Genomic DNA, 25,670 nt, shown 5'->3' with positions numbered 1-25,670 from the left:
GTTGTCAGGTCATGTTACAGTTGTATATGTCTTCAATTCGGCCACAGTTGGAATACTGCATACAGTTCTGGTGGCCACATTACCAAAAAGATGTGGATGTTTTGGTGAGGTTGCAGAGGAGGTTCACCAGGACGTTGCCTGGAATGGCGGGTGCTAGACATGAGCTGAGATTGAGTTGATTAGGATTATTTTCATTAGAAAGAAAGAGGTTGGCGGGGAGCTGACTGATGCTGACAAAATCATGAAAGGTGAATCATCATAGGGTGAATAACAAGATTTGTTTTCCCAGAGTGGGGGACACAATTACTAGGGTCACGAGTTCAAAGTGAGACGGGAAACGTTTACAGCAGATATACGTGGGAAGTTCTTTACGCAGAAGGTTGTGATTGCCGAGAACAGTTTGCTACCGGAGGTGCAAGTGGCGGGAACAATAGCATCATAAGGACGTATCTACACTGATACATGTATGGGCAGAAAGCAAAGGGATCTCCATTCTTAGAAAATAGGCGGTCAGGTTAGATACAGAATCACGATCAGCACTGGCTTGAGGACTGAAGGGCCTGTTCCTACGTGGTAATGTTCTTCGTTCTACAACTCTCCACCTGTGTTCCATATTACTGTGTCTAAAAATATCCCTCTGTGCATAACAAACTATCCAATCTTCCCCATCTCTGTACGCTCCTACAGCTCCAACATCACTTTTTATCTGTGCAACTAACTCCAGTCATTAAACTCTCTCAAAATGTGGAGTCCCTATAATCCTCCCTAAGTGTGTTTTCCTATGATGTCTCTGCAACACCCCAATCTGTAGAATCGAGTCCAATTCCTTTTATAACGTCCTGATCCAGTTCCTATAAGACTCACTATCTATTTAAGCTCGCCCAGTATCTTCATTCAGCTCCTCATCTCCATATTCTCCTTCTGCTGTTACACTCCTATCTGTGTAAATGTCACCCTGGCCTACAACCCTCCATATTGCAAGAATCTCCTCCAGTTTGTGCAATGCTCCCTATCTGTTTGTCTCCAGGCCTTATTGCAGTTCGTGTGTCTGTAAGCTCAGCAAGACTCTCCAGCCTCCCCATCGATACAACCTCTAGACTTCCTCATCCAATATCAGAAAATGTCTTCATTCACAGTGGCTTTCCGTATGTCTGTTAGTTCCTCAATTCTATTCAACTCTCTAAGTTTCTGTAAATAGCACTATTCCATAAAATACTCCTCATCTGTGTAAATTAACGCCATTCTACACTGAGAAGCCTCACTGTCCTTTTTTATCATCTGCAGTCCCTTCAGATCTCCCTGTGTCTTTCCTAAAGCCATTTCTCTCACCAACATTGCCGACTGCTTGTAACTATGCGTTTCTTTATAACTTCCTCGATCCCCTGAATGCCTTCCTATCTTTGTGACCTCAATCCATCCAGAGAAACATCCACAATCACTGAAATACCTTTGGGATTGTGTCCAGGGAAATGGAATGACGGCATTAACTGAAATAAATAGATATGTTCAAAATGTCATTATAGAGATGTGGCTACAGAATTGCGTGGCTATGAAGTGAATATGGAAGGGTTGTCGGGATTTCAGCAGGATAGGCAAAACGACAAACAAGGTTCATTAACGTTGTAAATAAAGGATGTGGTGAGTGTATTGGTAAGACAGCCATATGGATCAGAAAATCAAACTTTAGATTCTATTTGGGTGGAACTGAAAAACAGCAAGGGGCAGCAACCATTAGCAGGAATTAATTTATAGGCAGCGAACAGTGATGGTATGTAAATATGGTTACAATCAGGACACTAAATGTAGTTGTAGCAAGGGCAGGACAGGAACTGCCTGTGACAGTAGTCTCCATCCCGGCTGGATAACTAATGTGTATCAGAGCTGTAATGAATATAATCCTGGATTGTGTACAAATAGTTTTCTGTAATACCATGTCAGGAGCCATCAAGAAATTCCCTACTCTCGATCAAATGTTAGATAATGAGAAATGTCAATTAATCTCATTTTCAAGAAGATTTATGAGCAGAGAACCATGATACTATATAATCTTTTATTACCTTCAGTTTGATTAAGTGAAGACCATGAGAATTAGAGGTGCAACCAGGACATTTGACCGATTGAGAGTTTCCGGCATTCAGTGAGATCATGGCTGACCCAATGACCCCCTAATTCTGCTTCACTGTCTTTCCCACGACACACTTGTTTCACTGATTAATTAAAATCTGACCATCTCTGCTCTCAATATTCTTAATAATCCAGCCCAGACAGCCCTCTGTAGTCAGGAACCTCAAAGAGTCACTCCCTTCCAAGTGAATATGTTCCATCTCATCTACATCTTGAATGAGTGAGCCCTTCCTGGGATTTGATGCCCCCTAGTTAACGATTCTCACACAAGGGAAACCAAAAGAATTTGCATAGGTAAATACGGCAGACAACAAGACAATTAGTGGAGTTGTGGACAATGCGGGAAGAAAATAAAGGTTGCAGCAGGATATAGATCAGCTGGAAAGATGGGTGGAGAAATGCCAAAAGGAGTTTAACTTGACCAGTGTGAGATGAAAGATTTGTGTGTTCAACTGCAAGAAAGTCAGGATCCTGAGGGATATGGATTTACAGTGGGATCTTGGTGCATATCCAATGCTCCATATAAGTGGTTGAGATGGAAAAGAAAGTACACAGTATGCTTGGCTCCATCACTCACCGCTTTGAGTATGGCCGTTTGCATGTCATGTTGTAACTGTGTGTAACTTTGGTTTGGCTAAATTGGAATACTGTGTTCAGCTCTCATCGCAACACGATAGCAAGAATCGGGAGTATTGGGAAGGGTATAAAAGCAGGTTACAAACATTCTGCCCGTGTTATGTCTTTTAAGAGTCTGTTAGCTATAAGGTGAGATTGAGCAAACTTGTATGGTTTTGCGAGTATCATAGGCTGAGACGTGAAATGGTACAGAAATATAAAATTAGGAGAGGCAAGTATAATGTGGATGTCAGAATATATTTTCCAGTGTAGGCGAATCAAATTCAAACGTGCATAGGATTAAGCGGAGATGGGGAAAGTTTAAAAGAAATGTTCGATACAAGTGTTGTTTTACAGAGAGAGTGAAAGATATGAAGGGAGTTAGTAGAAGCGGAAAAGTGAGCAAAGTTTTGACGTGGCATTTAGTCAGAGATGTGAACAGGTAAGGATAGGGGGATATGGACCGTGTGCAGGCAAATGGGATTACTTTAGAATAGCATCATGGACAGCACAGCCATGGTTGGCTGAAGGGACTGTTGCTATGCTGTACCGTTCTATTTTCTAACGTACCAGTAACCACACTGGCAAAGCCACTCAGGATGTTGGATGTTTCATTCAATTTCTTCCTCATTCTTCGAAATTCCAATGAAGTCAAGCTCAATCAATCCATCTCTTCTCTTTTAAAATCCGCCCGTTCTAACTTCAGCCGAATCAAACTTTTCTGGCCTCTCGTCCAATGCAGGAATATCTTTCCTTATGGCACTCATGCTGTTCATAATATTCTACGTGTGGTATCACTTATACTTTGTATATTTTTAGCAACACCTCCCTATTTCTACGTTCCATTCCCTTTGTAATAAATGTCAGCATTTGATTTGCATTCTTTATTGCCTGCTGAACCTATAATCTACCTTTTTCAGGTTGATCGACAAGGATTCCATTACTCTTTGTGCAGTCAGTCAGAAACCAAACGATTTAGCCTGTTTAATGTAGTGATGAGCAATAAAATGCTGTTAGGTGGCTAAAACTGTTCTGCTGCTTGTGTCCTTGGCAAGTAGTATGCAGATGTTACATTTAGCTGACTCTATTTCATGATGTGAGGTCAAAGGCTTTCTCGTTAATGCCTTTGTTACCCATTACTGTCAGCGTTATCCAAACGATGTTTTCCTATTCTGCCTTCGATGCTGCAGGATTGTGTCCCGTTGAATAGTATTGTCCCACCTCTTTTTCGCCCCGTACCCATTTCTCTCTGGTGTCTCAACCCCATTTATGTCTGTGTCACAAATTCAGTTACGTTAGTGAGATACTTTGTCCATTCCAAAAAAATACATAATTTAACCTTTCCCACAATTTCCTGTCACAAACCGATTCCCTGATGTACAGGTTTAGTTAAACTCTGTCCATTCCTGTTTCTTTCTAATTGTCTTCAGTCCCATCCCTGTGCTGTTCCAATGCTTCACCTTTTCTGTTTGGATTTGGAAAGCACCTTTGACCTGAACCCTGTCTGTACATCCTCCATGTCAGCTTAAAACTCTGTCCTTAAACCTACTGACGTGATTGGCCAAGGTACCGTACCTAACAAATTCCATTAGTCCTAGTCCAACGGTATTATTATTATTTACTCGTAGGTTGTGTGTATCTCTGGCTGACCAGATTTCTTGCCTAGTCCTAGTTGTGCTTGAATGAATGGCTTGCTCTGCCATCTCAGAGGGCAATCAAAAGGGTAACACTTTGCTGTTGGCATGTCATGCAGACCACATCAAAATGGCAGAAGTCTTTCTCTGAAGGACAAGTGTTGTATTGATGTACAAAGGACTTTTTAGTACATCTACAATGGTTTCGTACTTATTTATGGATTGTTGATTGCATTTTTTAAAATTATTGATTTGAAATTCCACCATTTCAAACCTGTCTCCCCTGAACGTTAGCTGAAGCTTTGGATATATGGTCTCGCAATGATACCACGAGGCCATTACCTCGCATGCTCACAGGTTGCTCATTCCTGACCAGTTATACCAATGTAGCATGAAGCAAATCTCTCTCTCTCACTCTCTCTCTCTCTGTCTCGCTGAAGCACAGAAACGGTTCCTTAAATCCAACCAGACCATGTTAACCAGAGACCCTGAACAACTCGCATTTACTTGAATTTGATCCCATATCCCTTCAACCTTTCTCCACTCAATGTACCTGCCCAAATGTCTTTTACATGTTGTTATTGTGCTTTTCTCTACCACTTCCCCGGATGTCCATTCCATACATGAACTATGTACTATGTGAATTATGTTCTCCTACAATCCCTTTTAAGTCTTTCCTCTCCCACCTCATATTTATTGCAGTCTAGAACATAGACTATGACAGCGTAGTTCAGGCCCTTCTGCCATCAATGTTGCACGAACCTATGGAAACAACCTGAAGCCCATCTAATCAACACTATTCAGTTCTCGTCCATATGCTTATCCAATGACCATTTAAATGCCCATAAATTTGGCGAGTCCACTACTTTTGCAGGCAATCGATTCTATGCCCCTACAACCATGAGTAAAGAAACTACCTCTGCCATCTGTTCTATATCTATTACCCCTCCAGCTCGGCATCGCTATCCGAGGGAAAAAGGTCTCACTGTACAAATGATCTAACCCTCTGAATATCTTATTTGTCTCAATTAATTGGCCTGTTAACTTCCTGAACTATGGCGATATCACTCAATATCTCTCCAAGAGGTATCCATCACTGCTTCGGTCAATTTGTTGCCTCTTTCAGCGCCTTTCGCTCTTGTAGCTACTCCTAATCCTGACCCAACAGAAATCTCTACTCCAGAGAGACGAGGCAGTACACGCCAGGGATGGAGACTGGGATTTTCCAGATCTCTGTTGGACTCAGTGCTACTGTACATGAGTCATCCTCACTGCGTCAGTCCATTTTCCCCTTCTGACTATTTCTCCGTCTCCTGCAGGTAATCAGGATGTTCCTGACTCAGCTGAATTCCTAACTCCTGTATCGTCCATAACCACATCAGAGACAGTTGGTCACCCAGAGAGTGATGGAGATGGAAATCTGGAACCTTCAGTAAATCCTGCAACCCACGAAAGAAACATCACAGTAAACAGCATAGGGAGGATTTAGTCGACTTCAATATCCGTACCAGGAAGATAAGGTACACTGCTGGGCAATGAACAGCTACATTCCAGGCTTCATTCCCACCATCTTATCAGGGTCCTGCGCTCACCTCTGCTGTACTGATCCTCGCTGAGACAGTGCAGGAAGTCCCAGGCATCGGTCCTGCCTCATGCTCTATTAGTGATCTCTGTATTATCCTCCAGTTCCGATAATCCTTCCTCTGTTTGGAATCTCCTATAGTCCACACAATGCTCTCTGTCTCTGTCAGGTTCTCCAATCACTAACACCCTAATCCCGAAACTTCTTCAGTAGATAATAAATTGCATCATACTTGTAAACCCCGACAAGCCAGCCTCTCCCTGTATGCTCCACCTACCAATACTACCCTCCATGTCAATGTATTTGGCTTTAACCTCTACATCCGTCCCTATCTGGGTAAACTTCTCCAATTCCTACAACCCTGCCGTACCTGTGAAAATTTCTTCAGACCATTGAGCTGTCCCGACCTGTGTAATTCCTTCCAAATGTGAAATACCTCCCTGTCTTTGCAACTGTGTCAGGCTCCTACATGAGAATCTCAATATCTTCCAAGGAACTCCTGACCTTAGGAACTCTCTCTACCTGTTAACATGCTCCATGTCTGTGTATCCCATCCAGTTCTGCCGTCCATATGACGGAAATTAGTTTCTACAATCCTAATAATGATGATAAGCTCTTCCTCTCTGAAACAGTCTCAATCTCTGAAAACTCTGCTGGTCCCCACTACCTTCCCTGTGCATTTAATCACCTTCAGTCACCAAAAATGTTTATACCTTTAACGTCATCCCCATATGAATACACTATTTTTTTCCCATTACCTTCATGAGCTGCCGTAATTCTCACTGACTCTCACCACGTTCCCTCCCGACATACTTCAGTCTCTTTGAAAAGCCCTTCTTATTCTTAAAACTCTCCCTACGTATGTTACCTGATCCAGACTCTAGAACTCTCCCTATCTCTGTAGGAACTAGACAGTCAAAGCTGCTCCAATAACTTCAAATCTTCCTGATCTTGCTAACTCCCTTCCGTTGTGAAGCTCTCGCCATCTCTGTAATGTAATATCCTACAGGGTCGAAAGCCCTACCTATCTGGTATGCTCATCCAATCCCGACAACTGTCCTTATTTTTGCAACATTGTCCTGAGTCTTGAAACCTGTTTGTTAACCATCTTCATACGCTGCACTTTCTATGTTTCTGTTACTTTCCCCTGCTCTTAGAAATCTCCCTATCCCTATGATCCCCTGAAGTGTCTGCAGCCCTCCTTATCTCGAACTACCAACTGCCTGCACAACCCTCCCTACATCATTCACCTCTTCCAGTCCCTTCAGCACATTCTATATCTGCAAACTTCTCATGTTCCAAGGCTACTCCAGCTCCCACAAGGTCTGTCAGAATCTGAAGCTCATACTCTGTCTAATCTGCAGCTCTTTCTATAATCCGTGAACATCTGCAGCCACCACGACTGTCCGTGCCTTCCTTTGGTCATTCAGTCCCATTAAGCTTCTATAGAGCCCCTTTAATCTTCCTTTGTTGTGTAATCCCTGGAAATACCTACCAATTTCCCGATCATATCACCAACCCCAATCTTTGTGACTCTCCAGTTCATATAAGACTCACATTCAATGCCAGCTCATGTAGTCTCCACGTCCATCTGTAATCGCCTTATTCTTCTCAAATTCTTAGAAATTATTCTATTTTAAATTCACCCCCCAACCGCCTCACAACAGGAAGCTCTTTCAATTTGTCCAACGCTCCCCCTTTTCGAAATGTCTCAAAACCAGCAACATGGCATCCTCCATTGCCTTTTTATCCAAACAGTCTCCAGAACCAAAAAGCCTTCTTATATCAGTGAACATCTTCAGTCACTACAATCTTCCCTATTCAATAGTGTGTACAATACTCTTCGCCCTGAAGCACCCCTATATGTGCCACTCAGTTTGCCTGCCTCTCTCTATAACCATCCCTATCCCTATGTGTGGAATTTAATCCAGCTCCCTCAACATCTGTAAACTCCTCTCGTCCCCAAACTCCTTTGTCCACTGACATTCTTGACTAGATATAACTCTGCTTAATGATAGCAACCTCGAGGCCCTGTAAACCTCCCTATCCCTGTAACCTTTATCCACCGTTCATTTCCAATCCCCCAACTAAGGAATGGCTCCCTACATTTGACAAAAGGCAGATTCCTTTATAGGCAACAGACAGTGATGGTAATGTAAATATGGTTACAGTCAGGACACTGAATGGACTTGCAGCAAGGGCAGTACTGTAACGATGCATGACAGTGGTCTCCATGCCGACTGGATAACTATTGAATGTGACTGCTGTAATGGATAGAATCCTGGATTGTATACGAGATGGTTTTCTCATTCATATCAAGAAGCCATGAGATTTCAGGCCATGAGATGTAGGAGTAGAATTACGCCATTTGGCCCATTGTGTATGCTCTGACTTTCAATGGGATCATGGCTGATCTGATGATCCTCAACTCTACATTCCTGCCTTTTCCACAAAATTATTGTTCCGCTGATTTATTAAAATCTGTCCATCTCTGCTGTAAATATTTTCAATGACCCTGCCTTGACAGCCGTCTGCCAGAAGGAATTCCTACATGGTCACTACCCTCTGAGTGAAGACGATCCTTCTCTTCTTCATCTTAAATGGGTGAGCACTTCCTGGGATTTCATGTCCTCTGGTTACAGATTCTCCCAAACGTGAAATAAAAAGCAGTCACAACCATAATTATTGCAGATGACATGAAAATTGGTGGAGTTTGGTTGAATGTGCAAGGATATCAAGGTTGCAGCAGGTTACAGATTAGTTGGAAAGATGTGCAGAGAAATGGCGAATTGAGTTTAATCTGGACATGTGTCAGATGATGGAGTTTAGGATGACAAATTCAAGAAAAAATAGGATACTGCGGGACATTGATGTGCAGAATTATCTTGATGCAAGTCGGTAATTCATTGAAAATGGCAACAGAAGTGTTCCAGTTGGGAAAGAAAGCAAATGGAACACTCCCCTTCGTCGATCACAACGTTGGGTATAGTGGTTTGCACTTTATGTTATAATTGTATAAAATGTTTGTTTGGGCACATTTGGGTTACTGTGTGCAGTTCTCATCTCCACACAAAAGGAAGGATGTGGAGTGTTGGAGAAGATGAAAAAAGGGGTTGATCAGCATTGTACATATGTTCGTTTTTTTCAGTGTATGTTAGGTGTGAGAGGAAATTCAACAACGTTAGATTGCTTTGCGAGAGTATCATGATTAGAGGCGACCAGGTACAGGGATACAACATTCGGACATGGACAGATAACGTGGATAGTCAGAATCTGTTTTCCAATGTGTATGCTTCAAATACTGGAGGGTATCGTTTTAAGGTGAGAAAGAGAAATTTTAAACGAGATATGTGTGGCATTTTTTTTTTAAAAACAGAGACAGTGAAATTTACTGAGAGAGGTCAGAGAAGCAGAAATGTGAGTAACGTTTTGAACTGACATTTAGACGGAAACATAAGCAGACAGATAATAGAGGGATATGGATCATGAACAGGCAAATGGTATCAGTTGAGTCATGGTCATGGTCGGTACAGCCATTGTGAGCCAAAGGGCCGATTGCTGTGCTGTAGTGTTCGGTTTTCTAACTTCGCAGCATCTACCCTGAATCGTGGATGCTTCATTCAATTTCTCTCTCATTTTATCTAAAATTCAATGCCTTCAACCTCAATCAACACCACCTCTTCTCATTTAAAGAATCCTTCCATTCCCAGGATCAGCCGAATGAAACTTCTCTGGCCTATTTCCAATGCGACAATATCTTTCCTGATGGTACTCATAGAGTTTATAACATTCTGGGTGTGGTCTGACTCTTAGCTTGTATAGTTGTGGCAAGACCTCCATCTGTTTGAACTCCATTCCCTTTGTAATTACCTGCTGACTCTGAAAGCTACCTTTTTCAGATTGATGTTCAAGAACTCCCACAACCCTTTCTTCTGCAAATCTGAAATCAAACAGTGTTAGCCTGACAGTAAGTCAGGAGCTGAAATGTGTTAGAAAGGATATGTCAATAAACAATAACTAGAAACTTAGGAAGACTTTTTTTTATAAACGAGAAATTGTTATTGAGCCTGTTGGATTTTGTTTGTTGGTGTGAATATAAATGGCAGAATAGATAAGGCTGAAGAGGGGTGTGGTGGTATGAGGCATATGTTTTATTTGGATTTTCAGAAGCCTTTATTCATGTTTCAATCATGCCTAAAGAGTAAATTGGTCGAGAATAGGACTCCTTCATTATCAGTAATTTCCTCTGTGCGTGGAAGCAGAGGAGGTGGGTGCAATATTAAAAAAGAAGTTATCATCAGAATTTACTGTGGAGAAAGACGTGGAAGCTCGGGAACTTGGGGAAATAGATAGTGATGTCTTGGAAATAATTCTCCACAGAAAAGGGAAAGCACTGGAATCTTAAAACAAATAAAGGCAGATCAATTCTCCGTAGCTCATTAGGTCTATCCTAGAATATTGTGGGAAGCTAGGGAAGAGATTGCAGTGTCCCTAACAGAAATATATATGCTATCAACAGACACAGTGAGGTGCCGGAGGACTGGAGGGCGGCTAATGCTGTTCCATCACTTAAGGGCTGCAGAGAAAAGCCAGGAAATTACAGACCAGTGAGACTGGTTCCAGGACCTCTGCTCCTTGCGATTTTTAGAAATGACTTGGATATGGGTGTGGAAGAGTGGGTTAGTAAGTTTGCAAATGAAACGAAGGTTGGTGGAGTGGTGGACAGTGTGGAGATCCGTTGCTAGTTGCAACAGGATATTGACAGAATGCGGAACTGGGCTGAGAAGTGGCAGATGGAGTTCACATTGCAAAAGTGCGAAACCATTCATTTTGGAATGTCGAACTTGAATTCAGAATACACTGTAGTGTGGCTTAACAGAGGGACCTTGGGGTCCATATCCATAGATCCCTCAAGGTTGCCACGCGAGCTGACATGGTTGTTGAGAAGGACTAGGTTGAACTGGCTTTCATTAGCTGGGAAATTGAGTTTTAAAGCCGTGAGGTCAGGCTTCAACTCTATCGAATTCTGGTTACACCACACTTAGATACTGTGTTCAGTTCTGGTCCTCTCATTACAGGACGGACGTGAAAGCTTTAGAGGGGGTACAGAGGAGATTTAGAGAGCTGCTGCCTGTACTAGAGAGCGTGACTTATGAAGAAAGGTTGAGGAGGCTAGGATTTTCTGATTGGAGAGAAGAAGGGTGAGGGGCGACTTGGTTGAGGTGAACAAGACGATGTGATGATTCGAAGATGATGTATGGCATAGATAGTGTGAATAGTGAGAGACTTTTTTTTCCCCATAGCATAAATGGCTATTATGAGGGTGCAAAATTTTAAGGTGATTGGACGATGGTTAAGGGGAGATTTCAGTGGTAGGTTGTTTAAGCAGAGCATGCCAGGTGCGTGCAATGCACCGCCAGTGGTGGTAGGAGATTCAAATACATGTGGGACATTTAATGCACGCTTGGATAGGCACATGGATGATCGTAAAATGCAAGAAATATAGGGTAGTTTGATCATACAGTCGGATAAAAGGTTTGCATGATGTGAGGGGCTGAAGGGTCTTGGGCTGTACTGTTCTGTGTTCTACGTTCCGAATAATGAGTTCTGGATAATGAATTCTGATCAACATGAAAGGATATGGCATTCAGGTGGAGCTAGTGAACTGGATTCAAAATGCAACATGAGCTGAGGTTTTGGAAACATGCTCTGGCGATCAGACCACGAGATCATCACTTCGCCTGCTCACTGTTTGCTCATCCCCGAGCGCTGATACCAGTGCACCAAAAGCAAAACACGTTCTTCATACCCAATTGCTTGATTGTAATATCATGCTGAAATCTGGTACTATAACTCAGTATCTCTCCATGTGGTATCTCTCACTGTGAGGGTCTAATTGCCGCCTCTGTCAGTGCCTCTCGCTCTTGTAGCTACTCCAGATCCTGGGCCAACAGGATTCTCCACTCCAGAGAGACGAGGCAGTACAGGATAGGGATGGGGACTGGGATTTTCCAGAACTCTGTCGGACACAGTACCATTATTCATGTGCAACGCTCACTACATCAGTCTAATTTGCCATTCTGTCTATTTCTCTGTCTCCTGTAGGTACTCAGGAAGTGCGTGACTGAATAAACTTCCAAACCGCTGGGTGTCTTGTCCATCGCCACATTGAAGAAGGTTGGTCAGCCAGGGAGACAAAGTGCAGGGAGATCAGGAGCCTTTAATATATCCTGGAGCGATATAAGATCGCTCACGTTGAACAGAGCGGAGAGCAATGAAAGGGCTCCAAACATCAGCTAACAAGATATGCAGTAGATACAGTGCTGGAGGGGAAGCACAGTGCAAACCCACCCGAGGCTAAATCGCCACCACTACTGTAAGTTATTGTGGCACGGTTACACCATTGGGAGTTCCACACTTACCAATCCAAGCCTATTCTGTCTTCGTGAACATCAGGACAACCAAGGGGAAAGCAGGCATCCCACGAGAGGGTTGGAATGCTGCCTGGGATCTTTCTGTTCTGTGTTCCCCGTTCAACACTGTGTCTCTGCATGTCTTGCAAACCAGAGTCTTCATGTTCTTTTAATTTCCTCTAACAATTCCTGTCCCTGTAATCTCCTTTATTCCCGATAGGGCCTTCACAACGTTTTAACCAAAATCTTTACAGTGTGAAAACCGGCCCTTCAGCCCAACAATTCCACATGACACTGGGAAGACTAACCCTCCAAGACACATTCCGCCGAACTTATATTTACCCCGACTAATGCACCTCAGTTCCATATCTTGGGCAACCTACCAATTCACAGCCAATTCATCGAACCTGCACATCTTTGGGCTGTGGGAGGAAACCGGAGCAATGCCACACAGACCCAGGAAGCAAGTACAAACTCTACAGAGGCAGTCACCCGAGGCTGGTATCAAACCCGGGTCCCTAGCACTGTTAGGCCACCATGCCGCCCCCACGAAACGTACTGCAAACCAGATTACCATCTCTATTGCTTTAACATGCTTCACTGTCTACACTCCTCCAATAACTAACGACAGAGTCATACAGCACAGAAACAACGCATCCAACTTGGCCGTGCCAACCACTGTTCCACAACTGAACGACTCGCATTTGGCTGCATCTGGCCCATATCCCTTAAACCTTCTCCTTTCCATGTGTCTGCCCTAATGTCCTTTACTGTTGGCACAGTAGTTTTCTCTACCAATTCCCCTGGCAGCTCATTCAGTACGTGCACCATTCTCTGTATGGAAAATGTTCTTCCCCAATCCTGTTTACCAATCTCCTCGTTCACCTCATATTCATACCCACCAGCTATGGACTCCCAAAACTGGAGTAAAGTCTTTGTTGTTCACCTTACGCATTCCCCTCATGGCAGTATAAACCTTTATAAGGACAACCCTCGGCTATCGTTGCCCAATGCAAATGAGAAGGACAACCATATACGTATCTCTGCTCGGGTCCCCGCCACGACTTTGCCACAATGTTCAATACAGAAACACTTGTTCAATACCTTGGGCTTTCTCTACTTTTGTGTTGTAAAACCTGCAGCACCACCTCTTTCGTAATGGGGACCCTTTTTAAAGACATCGCTGTTTCTTTGCGTTTGTTTCCAAATCTTGGTTCTTAGGACGTTCTGACATAAAATATTCATTTAGGCTTTCGCCCATCTGCTGTCGTTGCACACATGGATGGCGTCATTTATCGTCGAGGGGCCTGTTGTCTCTCTAGCTACTTGTTTGTACATGTATGCCGTAGAATCTCTTTGGATTGTCCTTAACCTTATCTGCCAAAGCTGTCTCATCCCCCCGTTTTGCTTTCCAGTTTTTCCAGCCGCTCCTTGTTAGTCAAACCCTCCTGTATCAGTAACATCTTTGTCAATCTTTGCTTCATTTACCGTTCCAGAATAAAATCTTCCTAAAGCAGGATGATCAGAAGTCTACACAGTAATCCGAATTTGACCCCTCAATGTCTTGTTCAGCCGTAACATGATTTACCAACTCATGTACTCAAATGTCTGACCCATGAGGGCAGGTTTTACCAAATGTTTCTTTCACCATCCTGTCCACTTGCGATGCCACTTCCAAGGAACAATATAACTGCACCCCTTGGTCTCTCTCTATTCAACAACACTGCCCAGGGCCCAACCATTAACTGTGTTAGTCCTCCCTGGTTTGTCTTAACAAAATCCAATAACTGAATTCAACTCCTTTAATCATTGCTTATCCCACTGATCCCTCTCGATAACTGCACTGCTCACTACAACACTAATTCTGTTATCCACAATATGATTAACAATGAATCGTTCATTTAAATGATGCACAACAGTGGACATAGCACTGCTCCTTATGGCACACGGCTGGACACAGGCCTCTCCTCTCACCATCCTCTGTCTCCTGTTCTCAAGCCAATTTTGTACCCACTTTGCTCGGTCTCCCTGATCCCATGTGATCTAACCATACTAACCAACCTACCCAACAACACCCTGTCAAAGGGCTTGCTGTAAACAGTATAGGCAACGTTTACTGCTCTGTCTTCATCAATCATTTTGGTCATCACCTCAACAAAATCAGTCAAGTCAGAGAGACACTATTTTTACGCACAAAGTTGTGCTGACTCCCTGATCAATCATTGCCTTTCCAAATGCATGCAACTTCTGTATCTCAGAATTGCTTCCAACAACATTCACACCACTGACTTCAAACTAATTGGTGTTTCTGTAGTCGCTTTCGCTCAAAGCCTTTCTTAAATACTGGCACATTAGTCACCCTCCAGGCTTCCAGGTCACCACCCATGGCGGTAAGTGATTCCCTAGCTTCACACAATGTCCTTGAACACACTTGATAAGTTCCCAGGTGTTGGTCTATTTTGAATGCGTTTTAAAACATCCAACACCTCCTGTCCTCCAATGTAAACTGCTTTGAATACATCACTGTTTATATCCACATTCACCAGTTTTTCGGCACAGAACGTTCTGACGTGAAATTTTCTTTTAGGATCTCACCCATTAATAGTCGTTCCCATTGGCCTTTCAGGGGTTACATTCGGTGCCAAGTTCATCTTCTGTTCTTCATATTCATGCAGAATCCCTTTGGAATTTGCTTAGGTGTATCTACCAAAGCTCTCTCAGGTCCCCTTTGGGCCCTCCTGATTTCAGTGTATTACTACACCAGTAAAGTTCTTCAAGGGATTCACTTAACCCCGCTGGCAATATATGACGTTGGCCCCTTTTTTTCTTGGACGGAGCCTCGATATCACTATTCATTCAGTGTTTCCTACTTGTGTCAGCATTGTCCTTCTCACTAACAGGAATATGCTGGCCCTGAACTCTCATTTTATCTCTCTTTTGAAAGCATCCCACTTGCCAGACGTCCTTTACCTGCTTATAGCCTCCATGAATCAATGTTTGCATGTCTTGTCTAATACCTTCTGGATTGAAGCAAGGCCAAATTTGATCTTTCACTTGTGGAGCACACCAGTCCCTTTCCATAGCTATTTTCCCCACTAACACCTCAGACCCTTTCCCTACCTTGTTACTTGAATACGCTGAACACATCCAATCCATCCAAGCTCTGAACACGCTGGCAGTGCCAGTGGACGTTTGGAAAGTTACAATCCCCGACCAATACAATCCTATCATACTTACACATACCTGAGATCTCAAGACATATTTGCTGCTCAATTTCCCGCTGACTGTTGCGGGCCTGTAGTACAGTCATATCAGAGTGATGACTTATGCTTATTTCTCCGTTTCATTAACATAGCTTCACTGGATTGTCCACAAGAATATCCCCTCGAAGTGCTGCAGTGATGTTTTCACTGATCAAAAACTCCACTCCACCTCCTCTCTTATCTTCTCTTCTTTTCCTTCAGGTAGTAGATTTATGCCGGAACATTGAGCTGCTTGGCTGTCCCTACCTCAGCTGTAGTTCTGTAATTCCTTTGATATTCCAGTCCCATGTTCCCATCAATGTGGTGACTTAATCTGGCTGAATTGCAAACATTTTACATCTAAGTAAATGCAGTTTAATTGATGAGTTTTCCTCGTGTTCTGCTGTGTTCTTGTCTGCCTTGTCGATATAAATTATTCCCTTGAAGTTCTGCACCAGCCTCAACAATCAGGCTGTATCCTGACACCATCCACCTCACTGTGGACAACACCCTCACTTTTCATGTCATCTGCAAACCTGCTAACGATACCTTGTGGTTAGCATCCAATTTATTAATGCATATAATAAACAGCAATGGTTCCTGAATAGATGCCAGATGAACAGCAATTGGTGAAAGAATTTCAACACATAAACATCCCTCCACTAATTTTGGATCCAATTGGCCAACATGACTTGGATCCCATCGGCTCTTCCCTTTTGGACCAGCCTTCCAAGTGGGACATTGTCAAAGGCCGTACTGGAGTCGCTGTCGTCGTCAATATTTTCAATTGTAATTTCAAAGATGTCTCAGCTAAATTTATCAGACAGGACCTTCCTCTGTCAAATTCATGCTGGCTATCTCTAACCGACCCCAACCATTCCAAATATGGATTCATCCTGCACCGCAGAATTGTTTATACTAATTTCCCTCCCACTGCTGTCAGACTATCTGCTGTATAATTACCTGGCCTATCCCTGCTGCCTTTCTTGAACAAAACAACCACATTAGCTGTCATCCAGTAATTTGGCACTTCACCTGTGGCCAGCAAAGTATTACATATACCCACCTTTGCACCAGAAAAGTCCTCCCTTTCCTCCCATAGCCTTCTGGATACATTTCATTGTGCACTGGGGATATTTCCAACTTAATGCCTGTGAAAACATTTAATACCACCTCCTTATTGATATTAACATGTTCTAGAACCTCACTATCCCGACTGAAATCCCGACTACAATGTCTTTCGCCTGTGTGAATACAGATAGGAAGTATTCATTGAGAATCTCACCTTCTTCCTCTGGCTCCATGCAGATTGTCCCTTTTGTTTCTAACAGGCCCCACTCTTCATCTAGGCATCCTCCTCCTTTAATTATACTGATAAAATACCTTGTGGCACTTCTGCAATCGTGTCTGTAAAGTGTACTTCATGGCCATTGTTTGCCCCGCATTTTCCACAGTCCCCTTGCACTCTCTATACTTGTGAAGGGCTTCACCTGTTTTTTACTGCACTCAAATTTATTCATCAAACTCACGATATCGATTGATCAGTATTGACTGGACATGTTGCCTTTACGGTTCCCTTGTGCACCACAACCACCTGGTGAACATGCGCGCCCCAAAAGCTCATGCCTCCAAATAAATCTGTTGGACTGTAACCTGGTGTCATTTAACTTTTAACTTTGCCGACTCCAGTCCAATACCAGCAACTCCACATTATAAACTGCCATCGGTTGGCTGAATCATTTTGAAAGAAATAGAACTACTGGCAAATAGCACCCTCTCGACAGTGTTCATATTTTCCTCACAATGTGGCAACCAGAACTGAACACAATATTCCAAACGTGGTCTAACCAGTGCTCTATAGTGCTGGAGCATAACCTCGCAGCTCGTAGACACAATTCTCTTGTTAAGGAAAGTCAACCCTATCTGCTTGAGTGATCGATGGATGTGGACCCCGAGATCTGCTTGTTCCTCCACACTGCCAAGAATCCTGACTCTAACACTGTAAAGGTTTCTTGCAGAATCCTTCAATCTTAAACCCTCCCTATTTGGTAAATTCGTCCAGTCCCAAAACACTCATGAACTGTGTAACCTCCTCAGGTCCCTACCTTCCTCCTTCCTCCTTTATTGGCAGCAACCATCAAAATCATTGAAGTCTCTTTTGCCACTTCAATATTCCTAATACCTGCAAAATCCTTCCATTCTGATATCTCTCCCTATCTCTGTAGCCCCCAACACTCTCCAGTCCCCTTCTAGAGAATATTGCAGGGGAAGGAAGAGTTGCAGAATGCGGACCATGTTATGGAGGGAAGAAGGGAGAATGATACAAATGCTGGAAAGGACGTGGATTCTCAGAAGGTTAAAGGTAACCGAATTCTTAGAAACTGCAAGATGAGACAGGGCATAGATTGTGGAACGTGAAGGATGTCACAATTTGAACAGAGATCTTTTTGGATCGGATCGTTCAGCCGATCTTGTTGTCCCAATTCTGGAGATCTTTACTGGAATAGGTGAGCACAGCTACAGATTCCAGGCTAGGATATGTGGGTTCAGATGTGAATCTATTTGCCCATTCTATCTGTGTACCTGATCCTAACATGGTACTTCTATATGACTTCCTGATCTGCATGACTTACCAGAGCTCACCTCAAAAACCTTCAGTCGGAATGCTCTTTTTTTTTCATTATTTTTTAATTGACAGTTTTGTGAGATGCAGGAATGGGGAGTTTCCGTTTTTGAGAGAATGAAACTTTTATCATTGACTCTGACACATGCAGAGGAATTTCGTGGATTCTGCTGTTCGAGGAAGACTGTCACTCAGAGGAATATCCACGGAGTGCCGATGGTCTTTGGTTGGTTGAGTGTGAATTTACCAGTTTATGTCGGCAATGGCGCAGTGTTTCTGGAGAATGTATAGGTGTGTAACTACCTACCGTGTGGTTAAGGGGTGAGTGCACGGGGCCCTGAGCACCAGAAGCTGGGCAATCCCATGCTGTTTGCACGTGGGGCTTGGGCACTAGACTGGGTGAGAGAAGCTCACTGAGTAAATGACAGGTCAGAGCTTAGAATCATCCTGTTATGTTTGACCTTATGCCATATGGTTACCTCCCTCTCATGACTGAGCGTGTCATGTTCTCCATTCCTGACAGTGTCCACTTCCTGCAAACCCTTCCGGCTATTGAACATCTCCCTTTCCTCTCAATCCCCCTTGGCTTTCCAACCTGGCCTTCGCCTCATATCTCCTACAGTCCCAAACGACCTTGCTCTTTGCTATCTCATTGTATTCCTTTGAACTGTGTGTGAACAAACATGAAGTCGGTTTGAGCCACTGAAAACAAGATGACTTTTCCCCTCTCTATCTCTGTCAAATTGAGTCTTCTTGTTTGTCTCTTTCCCCGAAGAGGAAGGAAACATCCCTTCAGCATCCACCCGGCCCATCCCCCTGAGGATCTGTACAGTTTAATGGGGACAAATATCATCCTGATGACCCTTATTGGCACAGCATCGGAGTGACATGTTTGTGTTCCTCTATTTTCTGCAACCTTTTCCTGTTTCTCAGTGCCTCTCCCATTCTGAAACCTCCCCCAGTCTGGACAGGACTCCGAACCACTCATTACTGAGAATGCTCCAATTTCCCTACCTCTGTAAACTCCTCACGTTCTTGCAATCCACCTTGGTTGTGTACACTTCCAGCATCTACAGTCCTTCCAATTTCTAGGATCTCCTACAGGCCCCACCGTCTCTGTATCGTCCAATTGCTATATTTCTCACTGCCTCTGTAAACGGCTCCAACCCCTTCAAACCTCCCTATCTCTGGCATGGTTTGCAGTTCCAATAAAAATCCCTCTAATAGGAACTTCCAACCACCACCCTCCTTGTCTCCGTAACCCCCCACAGTTCTCTCTATTTCTGTTCCCATCTTCAGTCCCAACAAGCGTACTTGCATGTACAACCTCATCAAGTCCTTATTTCTCTCCCAGCTGTGCAGTCTCCACCAGACCATACAACTCGCTCGCTCTCCCTGATGATGGCAGTGATTTCAAATCTCCCCATTTCTATAACATCGCGTGTCTCTGTGTCCCTCCCTTTCATGGTGAGCTGCTCCAATTGCCACGACATTCCTGCCTGTGTACACCATCAAGTTGATACAACACTTCTCATTTCTGTAGCGTCTTGTAGCCCCGACAATCCTTTACATGTTTGTTAATTCTGCCTACCGCTAGTACTTTCTTTATTCCAGTAAATTCCTCCAGTCATTACAATCTCCTCTAGATTCTACAGCTATTGCTATCTATGTAACCTCATTCGGGCCCACATCATCCTTTGTGCTGAATCCTGTATTGCCATTGCAGATCCCTTATTGCTTAACATTGTTCAGCCTCTAAAACAATCCCTATGAGTGTAATCTCCTCCAGTCCCTACATCACTCCCGATCTGTGTAACCTCTTCAAATCCCAACAATCCTCCCTATCTGTTTAAAAGTTCCTATATGCCTTACTATTGGTTTAACTGTTTTGAGTCCAATATATACTGACTAAATAACTGATGAGTATCAATGCTGTAATGGAATCTTGGACTGGATACGAGGTAGCTTAAGTAATACCATGTCAATGAGCCATGAAGAGAATGGACCATGCTATATCAAATTTTGTGTAATGAGAAATGCCTAATAATCTACTTGAAAAGGAGCTTTGTTTAAAGAGAAGCAAAATATTGTGCATTTTCTTTCGAGGTGAAGCATGATTTAGATCACTCAGCTGTGGGAGTGGAATTTGACGTTTTGGCCCAACAATTATATTTCACTATTCAACGAGATCATTGCTGATCAGGTAATACCCAACTCTACTTTGCTGAATTTTCCAGGTAGCCCTTGTTTCCCTGATGAATTAAACTCTGACCATCGTTATTCTAAATATACTTAATGACCCAGCCTCACCAGCCTTCTGCAGTAAGAAATTCCCACAGATTCACTATTCTTTGAGGGAAGAAATTCCTCCTCACCTCTATCTTGAATAAGTGTACCCTTGCTGGGATTTTATGCCCTTTGGTTGCAGATCTTCATACAAGGAAAACCAAAGGAAGTAGCAAAGATAATTATTGAGTGTAAGGCTATGGATAGTGCCTACACGGGCTTTACTAAACCTTATGCCACGGTAGTTTGGCCCGAATGATCAAATCACAATCCATGGAATCCATGGTTGTTGGCAAGTTGGATACAAAATTTTGTTTGTCATAATAGACAGCAGAACCTGGAGGGGTGTATTTCTGATTGGACCTCTGTGGCCAGAGATGTTTCATAAAGATCAGAACTGCGATTTCTGATTGGAATTTATATCTGTGACTAAGATGAATTTCTCAGCAGTCAGATGAGCACTTTTGCAGAAGACATTTGAATAAGCATGTACTAATTACGGATAGTTGTTGAAATTGTGGGAAGTGAGGAAGTTTTTAAAGGATGCAGCAATGTGTAGATCAAATGGAACGTTGGGTGTCGAAACAGAAAATTGAATTTCATCGTGACAATTGTGAGGTCATGTATTTTTTAAGTCAAATGCAAGAGAAAATTACACTGTAAATGACCAGACCCTTGGGAACATTGATATGCAGAGGGATCTTGAAAGGAAATCCATAGCTCCCTAAACATAACACAACACGATGTACTGATTAAGAAGGAGTGTGGCAGCATCGAGAAGACACATTGGCATGTCATGTTGTAATTGATAAGAAATCAGATTGGCCACGTTTGGAATGTTGCGTATAGTTCTCATCGCCACACAATAGGAAGCATATGGAGCTTTAGAAGGGGTGCAGTAATGGTTTACCAGAATGTTGCCTTGATGAGAATCTGTTTAATATAAGGATGTTGGACACAAGTCGATTGTTTTGCGAGAATGTTGGAGGCTGTGGGGCAAACATAGTGCAGGTATATAGCATTAGGATTGGCGTGGATAGTGTGGATAGTCGTAACCTTTTTTCCAATGTGGCAATGTCAAATACTAGGCCGCCTTGGTTTAAGTTTGCGAGTGAAAAAAAATTAAATGAGATGGATGAGGAAAGTTCTTTTTCCATAGAGAGTGGAAGCTGCTCAGGACGTGGTAGAAGCTGAAATGTTTGCAAAGTTTTGAAGTGGCATTCAGACAGACACATGAACAGGAAGAGGGTAAAGGGATACGGACCATGTGCAGAAGATGAGATTAGTTTAGAATCGCATCAGAGTCAGCACAGCCATGTTGGGCTGAGGGCCTATTGCTGGACCGTACTGTTGTATTTTCGCACTTCCCAGCATCTACCCTGGCAACGCCCCTTCGAATCTTGCATGTTGCATAAAATTTCTCCCCCATTCTTCGAAATACTAATGGATTCAAACTCAACTTACTCCGTCTCTTTTCATTAGAAAATCGCTCCATCTCCAAGATCAGGCGAGTGACACTTCTCTGGGCTCCATCCAATACAAGAATATCTTTCTTTAGGACACTCACACTCTTCAGAATATTGTCGGTGCGCTCTGACTCGTATTCTGCACAGTTTTAGCAAGACCTTCCTACTTTTAGACACCATTCCCTTTGTACTGAATTTCAGCATTTGGTTTATCTTCTCTATTACCTACTGAACCTGTAAGCTACCTTTTCCGCGTGGATACACAAGGACTCCCAAAACCCTTTGTGCAGTTAGTCTGAAAGCAAACAGTGTTAGCCTGACAGTAAGTTGGGAACGTGCAGAGTATATTATAAAGCATATGACAATGAACAATAACTGGTCCCTTAGAAACAATGAGAGATTCATGGTTTTATAACAGGGGAATAGTTGTAAATCTGTTGGATTTTATATTTTAATCTGACCTCCAATGTTAGAATAGATAAGGGTGGAGAAGAGAATGATGGAATGGGGATATTTGGAGATTCAGAAGCATGTTGGCAAGTTTCAACAAGAGCTAAAGGTTAGCTAGGGAGAGGATAGGGCCGCTGAAAGGTCAATGAGGCTGTCTATGTGGAATCACTGTTTCATGGGCGAGGTCCGAAACAAATGTTTTGCATTAGGTTTTACTGTGGAGAAAGACATGGGAACTCGGGAATTTGGGAAAATAAATAGTGATGTCTTAAACAGAATTCACATTGGAGAACTGGAGGCGTTGAATATCTTTAAATGCAAAAAGGTAGCTAAAACATCGGGCCATGGTCAGATGTATCGCAGCACCTTGTGAGAAGCTAGGGAGGAAATTATAGGCCTGATCATAAAGAAATTTGGATCATCGATGACCACTACAGACCAGTAGGATGGGTAAGTTGTTGAAGGAGATCCTGAAATTGGATCTTCATACATTTGGAGTGGCAAGGACAGAGTTGCGATAGTCAGCATGGCTTTGTGGGAAAAATGTCTCTCAAACCTGATTGAGTTTTTGAGGTCGTAGCCAAATAATAGGTCAAGGCAGAACAGTAGTCGTTATGTACATTGACTTGAGCAAGACCTTTGACAAGGATCTGCATTGCAGACTGATTAACAAGTCTAGATCACACATAACCAGGAAGCTCTCACCACCTGGGTACAAAATTGGATTGACGGTAGGAGACAGGGCATGTTCATAGAGGGTTGATGCCCAAACTGCAGGCCTGTGATAAACAGAGTGCCATGGGGTTCAGTGCTGGGTCCACTGTTGTGCATCATTCATATAAACGATTTGGATAAGAATACAGGTGTCGTGCTGATCACATTTGTGAATGAAACTGAAACTGGTTGTAATGTGGGCAGTGAAGATGATTATCGAAGAGTACGTGATCAACAGTGCTCCTGGGCCAGTGAGTTTTGGAATAGCAGGTGGAGAAATGTATGTTTTGCATTCTGGTAAAACAACCGGAGGAGGAAGGGGGAGCTTGTCCAGTTAATGTTAGGTCCCTGGGTAGTTTTGTCAAACAGAGAGACGGAGGGATGCAGGTACACAGTCCTTTGAAAGTTGTGTCACATGTGGACAGTCTGATGAAACTGGTGTTTGGATGCTTACCTTCATTGTTATGAGCATTGAGAATAAGACTTGGAACGTCATGTTGTGGCTGCACAGGGCATTGGTGAAGCCACCATCACAGCATTGTTCATTATCTGAAAAAGAATCTAAGCTGGTTCACGTACGTCCCTTTGGAAGGGCATCTGACATTCTTACCTGGTCTGGCTCACATGTCACTCCAGACCCACACAAATATGGCTGACTCTGAGCCACATCTGGGCTATTTTCTGTGGGCAAAGAATCCTGGTCCAGCCAGTAGACTCTTCAATCCATGAATGAACAAGTATAAATACGTATTTTCATTGCTGCCTCTTCAAATACTTGCAGCTGCAGCAATTCATACTGGCTTTGTGACACTGTTCTGGTCATTACCACTCTCTGTAACATGCTCGCCACCTTCAGCATCTTTAATTCTCCTTGCTCCTTTCATTTCATTAAACCCCGAGAAAGTTTCTTCATTATACCACACTCCTCCTGAGTGGACACCCCTTGAAATCCGTTTAAGAAATATTTCCATGGTTCCTTCAGAATTGTTAGGTTATTTGTCTTCTAAACATTTCAGAAGCACAGGTGGAATGTCCGGCTGTGATTTTGTCGTTATGTTTAATATTTAAATATTTAACTGTTAATATTTAACAGTTCCTTCAATTCTTTTCCACCTTTCATTTACAGCCAGTTATATTGATCTGTTTCCCCTGTTTAGCTTGGTCAGTTCTTCTCTCAAACGTCAGGGGATTGGCATTGTTTCTGATCGTAGGGTGCGCTCAGCGGTCACTTAAAAATTCATAATCCCTTTGAATTCCACCGTATTGCTATTTCCCGTCGGTTCGCTCAGTGTGACATCACTCCTTCACTCAAATACATCACCCAATGGTCGATCTGACATAGTTATGCTCTTAGCTAGTTGCAGAAACCCTGATAAAAATATTCTTTTAACTCCTCCCCGAGGATCGCTCTTGCCAGTGCAATTGTCCTAGATTATACAAAGTTTGATGTCTCCCCAAATTATCATATTGCCTTTATTTAAAATTCCAACCGATTCCAGTTTGAACCAGCGATGACAAACTAAATCCTGCACGGCACCATTAAAAACAAACTGTTCTCCTGCTTATGTTTTTGACACGTAGTAGCCAGAATTTACACTGATTCTATTGCAAAATCTGAGGCCAAATATTATCTCTGTCATGCCGTTGTTACCCACTACTATCAGGTTACCCTTCCTGCTTTCCCATTTTGCCTGAGTTCCCGCTAAGTTGTGTACCATTGAATTGAAATGCTCAATTTTTTCTTCACCCTGTCACCATATGTCTCTGGTGTCTAAATCTCTTTCATATCTGTACCACAAGTCCATCTACCTTATTGAAGAGAATTTTTCCATTCCAAAAAACATTCTAGTTTACATTTTCCAAATCTTTCCTGGTCACAAACCTATTCGCTGATGTCCAGTGAGAAGTAAACTCTGTTCCTTCCTATTACTTTCTGCTTGTCTTCATTCACATCTTCATGCTGTTCCGATGCTTGACATGTTGTGTTTGAATTTGGAAAGCTCATTTTACCTGAACACTGTCTCAGAATCCTCTCTGTCAGTTTAAAGCCCTGTCTATAAACCGACCAACATGATTGGCCAGGACACTGCTTCCAGCGGATTTATGTTTTAATTCACACGTGGAATGTGGGCATTTCTGGATGGCCAGCATTTCATGCCAACCCATAGCTGTCCTTGAGCTGAGCAGCTTGCTCGATTAATTGAGAGTGCAGTTGAGATTCAACCACTTGATCAGGACGTGGAGTCATATGTAGGCCAGACCAACTGACTATAACAGATTTCCATCTTTAAAGGATATTGAGCTTTCGGATGGGTATCCCCGACATTGGCATTAAATTCTGGATGAACAGTCTAATGAGAGTAAGACGAGGCCATCGCCTATCCCCCTGAGAGCTGCCTCCTTCCTGAGTACTGATCCCAGTGCACCATGAATCAAACCCCTCCTTCCTGACTGTGGTTTGATCCTGTTACCTTCCTGCAAATGGATATATCAATCAGTATCTCTCCATGTAGGATCCTTC

Source organism: Chiloscyllium punctatum, chromosome 52 (assembly GCF_047496795.1).
Source record: "Chiloscyllium punctatum isolate Juve2018m chromosome 52, sChiPun1.3, whole genome shotgun sequence".
Classification (NCBI taxonomy): domain Eukaryota; kingdom Metazoa; phylum Chordata; class Chondrichthyes; order Orectolobiformes; family Hemiscylliidae; genus Chiloscyllium; species Chiloscyllium punctatum.
Note: the sequence above shows the minus strand (reverse complement) of the source record.